This window comes from Peromyscus californicus, unplaced genomic scaffold, assembly GCF_007827085.1.
Source record: "Peromyscus californicus insignis strain IS unplaced genomic scaffold, ASM782708v3 Scaffold_6__1_contigs__length_162567912, whole genome shotgun sequence".
Lineage (NCBI taxonomy): Eukaryota > Metazoa > Chordata > Mammalia > Rodentia > Cricetidae > Peromyscus > Peromyscus californicus.
The window spans coordinates 64,050,062-64,061,313 of record NW_026294584.1 but is presented as its reverse complement, the minus strand read 5'-3'; the positions used below and the strand labels follow the sequence as shown (position 1 = coordinate 64,061,313).

At 46.7% G+C, this 11,252-nt stretch overlaps 1 long non-coding RNA gene across 1 annotated transcript; it reads right to left on the bottom strand.

Moving 5' to 3' along the window:
* Nucleotides 1-4,484: 4,484 nt before the first annotated feature.
* LOC128098933 (uncharacterized) lies at nt 4,485-10,569 on the bottom strand. Its single transcript, XR_008214393.1, has 2 exons — nt 10,334-10,569; nt 4,485-5,063 (listed from the first exon to the last, which is right to left on the bottom strand). It is a non-coding gene; the product is annotated as an uncharacterized LOC128098933 (long non-coding RNA).
* Between the last annotated feature and the right edge of the window lie 683 nt (nt 10,570-11,252).

Sequence of the window (11,252 nt, the reverse complement as noted above, 5' to 3'; positions counted from 1 at the left end):
AATGTGTATTTTTGGCTTCCTTATCGAAAATCAGGTGTCCATAAGTCTGTGGACTTAAGTCTGAGTCTTTAATTTGACCCCATTGATCAACATGTTTGTTTTTAAGCCAATACCACGCTCTTTTTTTTTTTTTATTACAGCTCTGTAGTACAATTTGAGATCAACCATGGTGATAACTCCAGCAGTTCTTTTATTATTCAGTATTGTTTTAGATATCCTGGGATTTTTTTGTGCTTCCATATGAAACTGAAAATTGTCCTTTCAAGTCCTGTGAAGAATTGTCCTGGGATTTTGATAGGGGGTTGCATTGAATCTGTAAATTGCTTTTGGTAGGACCGCCATTTTTACTTTATCAGTCTTTCCAATCTATGAGCATGGGAGATCTTTCCATCTTCTGATGTCTTCTTCAATGTCTTAAAGTTTTTTTTTTATTATAGGATTCTTTCATTTGCTTGGTTAGAGTTACCCCAAGATAGATATATTGAGACCCATGCATTTTGTACTCTCTCTTGGGGAGATGGCAGCAGTATGGTGTGGAGGTCTGACTTAGAGAACTCTGCCTTGGCCTTTGGCTGCCTGCATGTGCCCAGACACCACCCACTCCCACCTGTGTCTGACCAGTGAGTGCACACTTGCCTGGGACTTTGGGATGCGTCTTGTCAGCTATGACCTGGTGAGGTAGAGCCTGCAGACCTGCCGTGCAGGCAGTGTATGATGGCGCCCAAAGTCACCTTTCCCTCTATGGATGGCAGGACTGTGAGTGGATTATCACACACTGAAAGTGACCCCATCCAGGACTTATGGGCAGAGGATAGCTAGGGTGCCATATTTGAATGCCCTTGGATTCTGCCCTCTGCATCTGCTCTTTTGTCCAGTTGTGCTTTGGGTCCTTTCACTATAATAAAACCTTCACAGTTGAGAATAAGGCACCCCTGCTGGGTGTGGCAAAGTCAGGTGGATCTCTGTCAGTTTGAGACCAGCCTGATCTACATAATGAGTTGGAGCCAGCCAAGGCTTGTGTCGTAAGACCTTGTCTCAAAAACAAAGACTAGCTCTGTGAGTGCTGTGGTCATTCTAACATAGTCTCAGGCAGTGGTGTGAGCTGTCAACTCACGGCTGGTGTCTGAAGTTAGGGCCTTATGGTGGCGATTCTCTGGGCCATATGGCATGCCTGTATTGCTTTGCAGAAGATAAATCATACCAGGTACAGCAATCAACACAGAGTATTAAAGTGTCCTGGTGTATTTTGGTTTGGTTTCTCTTTGATTTCTTTGGGGACATTTTACTCATCCTGATAGTAAGATGAACAACCAATCAGAGACCAGAAGGATGTGCTCAGAATCACATCAAATGCTATTTCATTGTTATTTCATATATATGACAATGAAATTGAGCCACACTGAGAATTTTATATATCCCTCTGAAGTCATAGATCAGGGACCTGTTCAGCAATAGACCCAGTGGACCCATCCATTGCATTAGACATCACTGCCACTTGCCAGGAGGCCACATCTTAGAAGGTAAAGTGGCTGCTAAGGACTCTGGGAGGGTTGGTCCTTCTTGGTTCCACACCAGTGAGGTATCCCAACAGCCTGTCCTTGGGGACAGATGGATAGAGGAGATGGACAGTTTCTAAGAACTGTCTTGAGGAAGGAATTACGCAGGTGGGTGGAGAAGGAAGGTGGTATAGGTGACCAGGTCAGGGGCAAGCATGCAGCAGTGAGGCCTGTGTTGGAAGAAGTGGCTAATCCCTGATACACGTCTGGTCTGCCGGCTCCAGTATACATTTAGCTCTCTTTCCTGGTGCACTGCCCAGGGACACTGTCCTTCAAATACTCATTGACTTCCTGTTGGACACTGACTTCCTGTTGGACACTGTGGAGGTCAAAACATGATGTGGAAATGTCATCAAAGAAATGGCTGAGAAACCAAGACGAAACACTCACCTATAGTTGTCAAAAAACATCCTTTAGAAATGAAGATGGGATCGGCACATCCCCAGGCAAAGGAACCAAGACAATGTGCAGAGAGTGCACAGGGAGCTAAACCCAAGGAAACTTCTAGCAGAATGGAGGAGACTGCCAAACAGAGCATGCGGCTAGGACACACTTCCCCCAAGAATCTCTTTCTTCAAGGTGTGTTCTGGTTTCCTTTCTGTTGCTGTGATAACCACTGACCAAAAGCAACTTGGGAAGAAAAGGGCTTATTTGGCTTAAATGTCCAGGCCTTAGTCCTTCACTGAGGGAGTCAGGGCAGGGACTCAAGGAACCTGGAGGCAGGAACCGTGGAGGAATGCTGCTTACTGGTTTGCTCACTCTAAGGCTTATACTTTGTTAGCTTTCTTATACAGCCCAGGACGACCTGGGAATGGTTGGTAGGGAATGGTGCCACTCATGGTGAGCTGTGCCCTCCCATTTTGATTAACATGACATTCCCCCAACAGACAATCTTCTAGGTAACTGGAGTTCTTCTTCCCAGGTGACTCTAGGTTGTGTCGATTTGACAATAAAAGGTCAGTGGTGAAGAGCACTTCCTGATCTTGCAGAGGATCTGAGTTTAGTCACTCTGGCTGGATGACCCACTACTACCTATAATTCTATCTCCAAGGGTAGCCAATATCCCTGACCTCCATAAGACTGAAACACAAATGCACATACATACAGACAAACATACACATACACATAATTTTAAAAATTACATCTTAATAAGTCAATATTTTTTAGAGGAGAAAGTGAGCTGAGCTCCAGCATTCACCTCCCTCTGCTTTCTGACTGTGGACGCAGTGTGACCAGCTGCCACGAGCCCATGCCACCATACTCTGCCCCCAAGGACTGCACCCTTGAACAATAAGCCAAAAGAAACCCTTAGTGAAGTTACCTTTGTTAAGTATTTTGTTGTAGCAACAAGGAAAGTAACTAATATAGTAGGACAGTTCCTATCAGGCAGTGTGACATTGCTTTGAGAGGCTGCCTCTTGGGTGCAGTCTACAGGGCCCTCACTCAAGGGTACACCTGCCTGGCATGTGTAGCACGAATCCTAATTGGTCTTAATAAAAACCTGGAGCCAGATATTGGGATAAATGCTGAAATATCAGAGAGACAAAGGAACAAGCTATAGCCACCTCTCACCTCACCAGTTCCTCAGCAGAAAAGGACTGAGCTCCTGTCTCCTCCTGACTTATGTTCCTTTCTCCACCCAGCCATATCATCTCCTGTTTCCTCCTCCCTAGTGCTGGGATTAAAGGTGTGTGTGCCTCCCAAGTACTGGGAGCAAAAGCATGAGATCCCAAATGCTGGGATTAAAGGTGTGTGCCACCACTGCCTGGCCTCTATGGCTAACTAGTGGCTGGCTTTGCCCTCTGCTCTTTAGGCAAGCTTTATTTGTTAGAGCACACACAAAATATCACCACAGGCATGTTTTTAATTGTGTGGTTTCAGTTCCTAGCCTCCTGCGTGGCCCTGAATTTGGTCCTCTCCAGTCCCTTTTCCAGCCATCAGTTTGTTGACGTTCTTTCAAGCTACTGACTGTTCAGCCATTGTTGTTGCTGTTGTTGTGGTCTCCATCCTGTTCTCATTTGTTTTCAGGAGCCCTGGGCTGTGAGTTTGGAGCTGTTGATAATATCCTCTGCTCTGTTCCTGCTCACCTTGCCCATGACTTCCTTCAACCAACAGAATGCCTTGTTTTGACTTCTCAAGCACACTGTGTATGTCCATACGTGTGTGTGTGTGTGTGTGTGTGTGTGTGTGTGTGTGTGTGTGTGTGTGTGATGTCTCAGGGTTTTGTTGAAGTACCTCCTCACTTGCAAGGTCACAGAGATATTCTGAAATTTCTTCTATGATCTCTGTGGTGTTAACTTCACATTTCAACTTTTCCTGCATCGGAGGAATCCATCCAGCTTTATTGTTCTCTAGGAGGGAAATCATATTATCTGTACTTTAATTTCTCAATTTATTTCTAGTGAGGCTTTCTTTTCCTGATTGATGTGGTTGTTTTTCTCTGTAAAAGTCTGGTATAGTTTGTGCAGAAATGAGGCAGAGCAGGCCGAGCTGGCGGCTGCACTTTCAAGGAATATACTGAGTATTTGCTGGTGACCTGGCTGTGGCAAAATAAACGAGTTAAAAATTGATTTCTAGTTCAGTGCTGGGAGGGATCATTAAACTTGACATTTTATTCTGTTTGAGGTTGGAACCTTCATGAGAACTAAAAATGATTCCAATTTACTTCCCACCCTATTTCCTGGAAGGGAGATTTCATGGTCCAAATACGACACATAATGAGAAGGGGGCATTCCCAGCTCTAATTGCAGAGCCTTAATTGACAACTGGGGTGCAGACTCGCCCTTTCCTTTCGAGTCTTACGTGTCTCACTCCATCCATTCAACCTACAGACTTCTGTTTCTCCTGTCTCCCTCCCTCCCGAGCCTCAGCGCCAGCTCCCCATTCTTTGCCCTGCTAATTTGCTCTACTATAGAACAAGCAAGTATCTCAGCCAGTGGACCTTCTTCTTTTTATTTAGCTGAACTTAATTGAAGTCTAGCACAAACAGAAAAACATGCCAATCATAGGTTCACAGCTCAGGGGGCCTCCCAGGCCAAGCCAGCCCAGCCAGCCCAGGAGACAGCAGTCCTCTCAGAAGCCGTCTGTGTCCGCCCTGAGTGGCCACTGTCCCGTCTTTCTGAAGCTCAGATGAGTGTTGCCTCAATTTGACTTTCTCCACAAAGGTTAGAGGAGATGCCTCTTTTTGTATTTGGTTCCTTTTTCAAGCAGTTTTGTGGAATTCACCAATGTATGTATACATGTGCGAGTATGTGCTGGTAATGGTAGGTGCATGTGCACACGTGGGTGTGTGCATGTAGAAGCCGGAGGTCCACCTTGAGGTCATTCCTCAGGACAGCTGTCCACCTTGTTTTGTGAGACAGCATCTCTCACTGGCCTGGATCTCACTGATTCAGCTAGGCTGGCTGGCCAGTGAGCCCCGGAGATCGTCCCATCTCATCTCCCCAGTGCTGAGATTGCAGATGTGTGCCTCCACGCCAGGACAGCCGGGGCGGTTACACAGAAACCCTGCCTCAAAAAAAAATTTGAGAGATTTAGTGTATTTATAACACTGAGTCTTTCCATCTCTGAACATTGCAACAACTCTCGAACTTTTAGGCCTTATTTAATCTCAGTAATGTTTCACAGTTTTGGGGGAAAGTTTTTTTTTTTTTTCGTATTTTAGTTATATTTGTTTATAGGGGTTTGAAGTGTCTTATTCTTTCTTGTATATTTTCTTGCTACTACATAAAATGCAATTGATTTATATGTTGTTTGTGTTCTGTGACCTTAAATCTTAGTTCAGTCTATGTTACTGTAATAGAATACCCAGAAGCTGGATAACTTACATAGAAAACATATTTATTACTCACGGTTCTGGAGATTAGGAAGTCCAAGGTTGATGACCAGCATCTGACAAGGGACTTCGAGTCATGAGAGGAAGTTAGAGAGATGGCAAGAGAGAGACAAGAAGGGACCAGCTAAGTGTGGTGGGGCACACCTGTAGTCTCGGGTCTTAGACAGAGGGGGAGGGTTGATTTGTCAATAGTTAGGAACAAACAAGCAAACAAAGCCATAAAAGATGTGACTGGCAAAATGGTTCAGCAAGTAAAGGGGTGTGTGTGTGTGTGTGTTTTCAACAACACAAGCCTCAACTGCATTTTCCTCTCAACCATCTTATGGAAAGCTCTGTTATTATTGCTGGCATTATACAGATGAAGAGCTGAGTTTCAGAGAAAGAGGAAATATTTTGGTCAAGGTCACCTAGAGGGCAAGCAGCAGATACAGGACCATGGGATAGCTCTGTGCACAGCCACTGACTCAGTCCAGAGGCTCTGGCCCTCAAGGATCAGCTCTCCTAGACTCCTGGAGTTTCACACCTCCACCTGCTGACTCCAGTGGCTTTGGCCAGATGGTGACATCAACTTCTGTGCAGGCTCATTTTCTTCTTGAGAAGGGGCACAAAGATGCCCATTATTGAGAGCCAAAGAAGTGTGTGGTCTGGAGACACCAGAGCTACCAGCAAGGGCAGAAGTTCAGAGAGAGGGCAGATTCCATGAGATATGTGATGTGACTTGGTAATCACATGGCTTCAAGCAGGAAAATGAAGCCCATTCACTTTTGAGGTTCTGAGGAGCCTGTGGCTACCTAGAACTGTGATAGATAGAATTAGGACTTTGGAAAGCCAGGTAGGCCAGCTGTGAGCCCAGGACTCCTGTCACCATATACAATGCCACTAAGTCAGAGTGGTACACTGTGGGTCACTGGTGGCACAGAGAACCTGAGTCTGGTCTCAGCAGCCCTGGTGAGATAGTCTTCACCTGCAGGCAGCGGGGCAGCCAGCTAGCTCCCAACAGGGACAGCTAGCCAGATCTTTCTAGCAGCCCAGGGCTGGGAGCCACTAGGTGATCTAACGTTGTCCCTGTCCACTCTTCCCTCCAAAACTCCACTGTTGTGTGTAGCTATCTTTGGGACCTTTTTTTCTTTTCTTTTCTTTTCTTTCTTTCTTTTTTTTTTTTTTTCAGAATAAGCCCTTGGGTTGGGGAGGTGGCTCAGTCATTAAAATGTTTGCCATGCACGTGTGAGGACTGGAATTCAGATCCCCAGAAACCCATATAAATGCTGGATGGACATGGCAGCCTACCTGTATTTCCAGCCTCTGTAGGCAGAGCAAGATGGCTTACAAAACGAAACATTGGCAAGTTCTGGGTTCGATTGAGAGACTCTACCTCAGTGACTAAGGTGGATGAGCCACAGAGGATGATTCCTGACCTCATCCTTGGGCCTCCACATACATGAACACACACACACACACACACACACACACACACACACACACACACACACACACATCTGGGTGTGGAAAAGGAAATAAAACGAGACCTTAAACAGTGACTAGGTTGCAGAGGCTCTGCCTGAGGGGTGTGCAGAGGCTGCCATTCCAGGCCGAGGTCAGCTCCGGTCTCTCTGTCCTGTGTGCACACTCTCTCAGTATGTGATGGCTTCCACTGGGTTATGACACAGCATGCAGCTCCTTGCCAGATGCCAGTGCCAAACTCTTGGACTTTCCAGCCTACAGACCTATTAATAAACTTCTTATGACTATAAATTGCCCAGTCTCTGGTATTCTGTTACAGCAATGTAAAACAGACCAAGGCAAGCACCATTACCCTGTCTGCTTATTCCTTAACTACTAAAATTCACCTGCCTGGAGACTTCTGCTCAGGATCCAAGAGTCTGGGATTCACTTAACCTAGAAAATTACTGTATTTCTAATATTGGCTTAAGCCTTATGGCACTAGTTGGATAGTGAAAATAATTTGGTGCAAATTAGTAAGAAGATCCATTCTTCCTGTGGGATAGTCTGAAGACACAAGATGATTGACAGGAAGGTGAAAGGCAGTGGGGAGGGTCACCAAGCTGAAGGCATGTGGGATGTGTTCTGCAATGACTTTGGAAAATCAGCTTGGCCCTCCTTCCTGACCCTTTCCCCACATCTTTTAGGCTAGAGTATGCCCAGTCTGAGACCGCAGGCCCAATTCTGTTGACTCCTAGCTGTCTCTACACCTGGCCATGCTGAGGTCTTTCCCAGGATCCATGCCTCTTCTGTCCTGGCATGTGCCTTAGTCCTTGCCTATACTCTCTCCTTCAGGACATGATGTAGTGGGTACCTGTTCCACCTATGACCTTGACATACCAGTCGCTAGGGTGAGGGGCACATACGCCTCACTCTCTTCTCTCTCTCGTGGGCTTAGACAGTATGGACTGACTCAGGCGGCAGAAGCAGCGTGGGACTGACCATCAGCCTTCCAGAACTCTGCTACAATTTTGCCTTATCCTGTTTAGTGAGTTGTTCCCCCCCAACTTATAGTCTAATAAACTCCCTAATACTCATTAAGCAGACTCCCTTGGATATCTCGCTATAACATGCCTCTGGGTATGTTGGCTGGCAGCCTAGGTTATGCTCTTCTGCCTTCGTTACTGGGGGCCTGGACATAAGGCCAGCAGCCGGGGCCTGTATGTGGACTTCTGGGTAGGAAGACAAGTTTCAGCAAGGCTCAAAGTGTCCATCACCTACTTTGGGTTTGAGGCGGGTGGTGGTGGCACATGCCTTTAATCGCAGCACTCGGGAGGCAGAGCCAGGTGGATCTCTGTGAGTTCGAGGCCAGCCTGGTCTACAGAGCGAGTTCCAGGATAGGCTCCAAAACTACACAGAGAAACCCTGTCTCAAAAAACCAAAACCAAAACCAAAAACAAACAACAAAAAACCTACTCTGGGCTTGCCTTGCAGGGCTGCCTAGAAATTGGCGCAATTATTGTCCACTCAATTATAACCTGCAGGGGTTTAAGAGCAGCTCATGGAGATGCACCCCAGATAGCACCAGTCCAATCCAGGCTTTTAGCTTCTATTATTTCACATTGGGCTCTGGTTTGATATGACCCAAGGGCAGGACTCGCCCTTCTCTGCCCCTTCACCAAAGCATGGCCCAAACTCAGCAGATAATTACTTGCACTTTGCCCATTATTCCCAGTAATACGTTGAGGACCTGTGACTCTCCAGCCTAGACACAGTTGAGGATGTCAGGGGCACCTGAGAGCTGATGACTTCATTTTCTCAGAAACTGCAGCTTCATCGGTCAATGCTCAAAAAAAAAAATGAGAAGTGCAGCTCTCTGCCCACGAAGGAAGTCACTGCTAATTTGGGGGAGATGGACACACCATGAACATGGATATGGACGTGACTGGGTCAGTCCGGATCAGCGTGAGGGAAGGAGAGACAGACCAAACAATGAGTAAGACTAAGACTAATGTTGGCTGATTCACATCCTGGTTAAGATTCTCATCAGAGCGTGGTGGGACACCGGTGCTGGCCACCTCAGTGAGAAAGAGCCCTCCTGGACCACTTGATGCTTGAAAGAGAAAACATCCATTTGCTCGCTAGTACATGCACCTCTGTGGAGCAGGGGGTGTGGGATTTGTGGCAGCAGAGGAGCAAGGAAGGATCCTCAGAATGCCTGGTGAGAGGGGTCAGAAGGGAGTTCTCTTCAGCAAGTGAGCAGAATCCTCTTCAGAGTGGCTCCTGCCTCTGAATGAAAAAAGTGAGGGTGTGTCCATGGCTATAGTAGAGACTAGGGGAGCTTTCTGGTCTACCTCAAGGGGCTGTGAGGAGCCAGGAGAAAAGAATGCCCAGGACTCTGATACAGGGACTGATATCCTTCACTGAGGGAAGGATGCTGACGGAAGACATTCCGGTCTGAGACAAATGAGACAGAGAGCAGAATTGAGGGTGTTCCTGTGAACCTAAGAGGAAGCAGGGACAGTTGGCTATTGGGGGGTGGGGGACATCTTGTCTGTGCAAAGGATGTGTAGATGCAGCCATCTCTCACAAGACAGTGTTTCCTGTTGAAGTGCCAGCCCTCCCCCAACATCAGACATCTAGGTTGCAAATGGCAGAAAACGAACTAAAAATGTGTGGGGACTGGAGAGACTGCTCAGTGGTTAAGAGCACTGGCTGCTCTTGCAGAAGACCTGGGTTCATTTCCCAGCACCTACATGACTTCTTACAACCATCCGTAACTCCAGTTCCAGAGGATCTGAACCCCTCTTTTGGCCTCTGTGGGCATTGCATGGATATGGTGCACAGACACATGCAGGCAAAATATCCATGCACATTAAAATGAATAGATTATTTTTGATAAAGCTAGAAATCATTTTAACCCTTTAAAAAAAATAATGTTTCTCCTTGGCCTGAGGGTCCAAGGATGGAGCTGTCTTCAGTGGCTCAGAGTCTTTGGCTTTAGTAAGGCCACAGACATCTCTCTTCCTGTAACTCTGGTGTCCTGTGTTAGCATCATCCCTGAGCAGACTGATCCCTTGGGGAAGTTGAACCCTATAATGTATCGGTAATGTAAGTAAATGTGTGGGGGTGGGGAGAGGGGTAAATAGTTTGTTTACAGCTACCAGGAACACATGTTGTAAACATAAATCACATTTAGTCTTATGCTTTATTAAGTAGCTTTATTTGAATTAATGACTATGAACTAGATTATGGAAATACCTACATCTCACCAAAAAAGGTGGGGGAGACAACCAGAGCTTAAAACTTTAGCACCAACCAAGTTCACTGTGCCACAGGAAGCCTGTCTATCAATGACTGGAGGTTGGGCCCTTGAGGGACGGGTCTCAGGGCAGCAAGAGTGGAGAAGACCTTTCCAACCCAAAGACCACAAAGCACTTTATTCTGTTTGAAAGCCAAGTGGTGCAGCTTTGATGGGGCTTACCTGTTGGTCTGTACTCACCCGAGACAGAGACATCCAGGTGTATCAGCTGGGATGTGAGGTCCCACCTCAAGCTTGTGCTGATGGATGACAGAGCAACAGCCGAGTCCACCCTGGGGTGTGCATGCAGCCTGCAGCCAGCCTGGGGGTTGCCAGAAGGAACAGGTGCTGGGCAGTGGCCTTGGCCCTGTAGGCAGCCTCTCATGGTGCTTTATTGGTTGCTCCCACACTGCTAAGCAACATGAGCCTGAGGGAGAGCCAGGACAAGCAAAGCTGTTTGTTCTTCACTCCACAAGAAGAATACACACTGTCTAGAAAGGTCAGGGCATTTGAAAAAGGTCAGGGTTCACAACTATGTACATGGAGGCAGGCAGCATTCTGCCCAGGATGGTTTCTGCACACACAGCAGGAGACAAGGGCTCTAAACACCCCATGCCAGGCTTTGTTCCCCTGCTTTCTCCTTGTGTCCCATTTTTCAGGTCTCCCCCTGACTAAAAAAAAAAAAAAAAAAAAAGAGGCCTGTCTAAGTAGCACCCCTAAGCAGTTTTATTACAGTGATGCTGAGAACATCAAGGCAAAGCTACATGGGATACTGATGATCTGTGCTCACCTGGGTCAAGGCATCCATGCGTGTCTGCTGGAATGTGAGATTTCCCAGGGCCTTGTGGAGGGACTTAGCTTTCACTGCTTGGTGGCTGGTTTTCACAGACTAACAAGAGAATATTTTGAGGTAGGTATGCAGAAATGTTAGATAACACTGTGGTTGCTAGAGTAAAAAGAACGGGCTAGAATCTGCACACAACCCCTGGAGCATGAACACATCACCAAAAGGGGCTCGGGGCAGCAGGCAGAACTTAGCGCTATCAGAACTCTGTCAATACATTTCTTTACAGGGGCTCCTGCACTCACTGTGGAACCACATCTCAATAAACCCACTGTA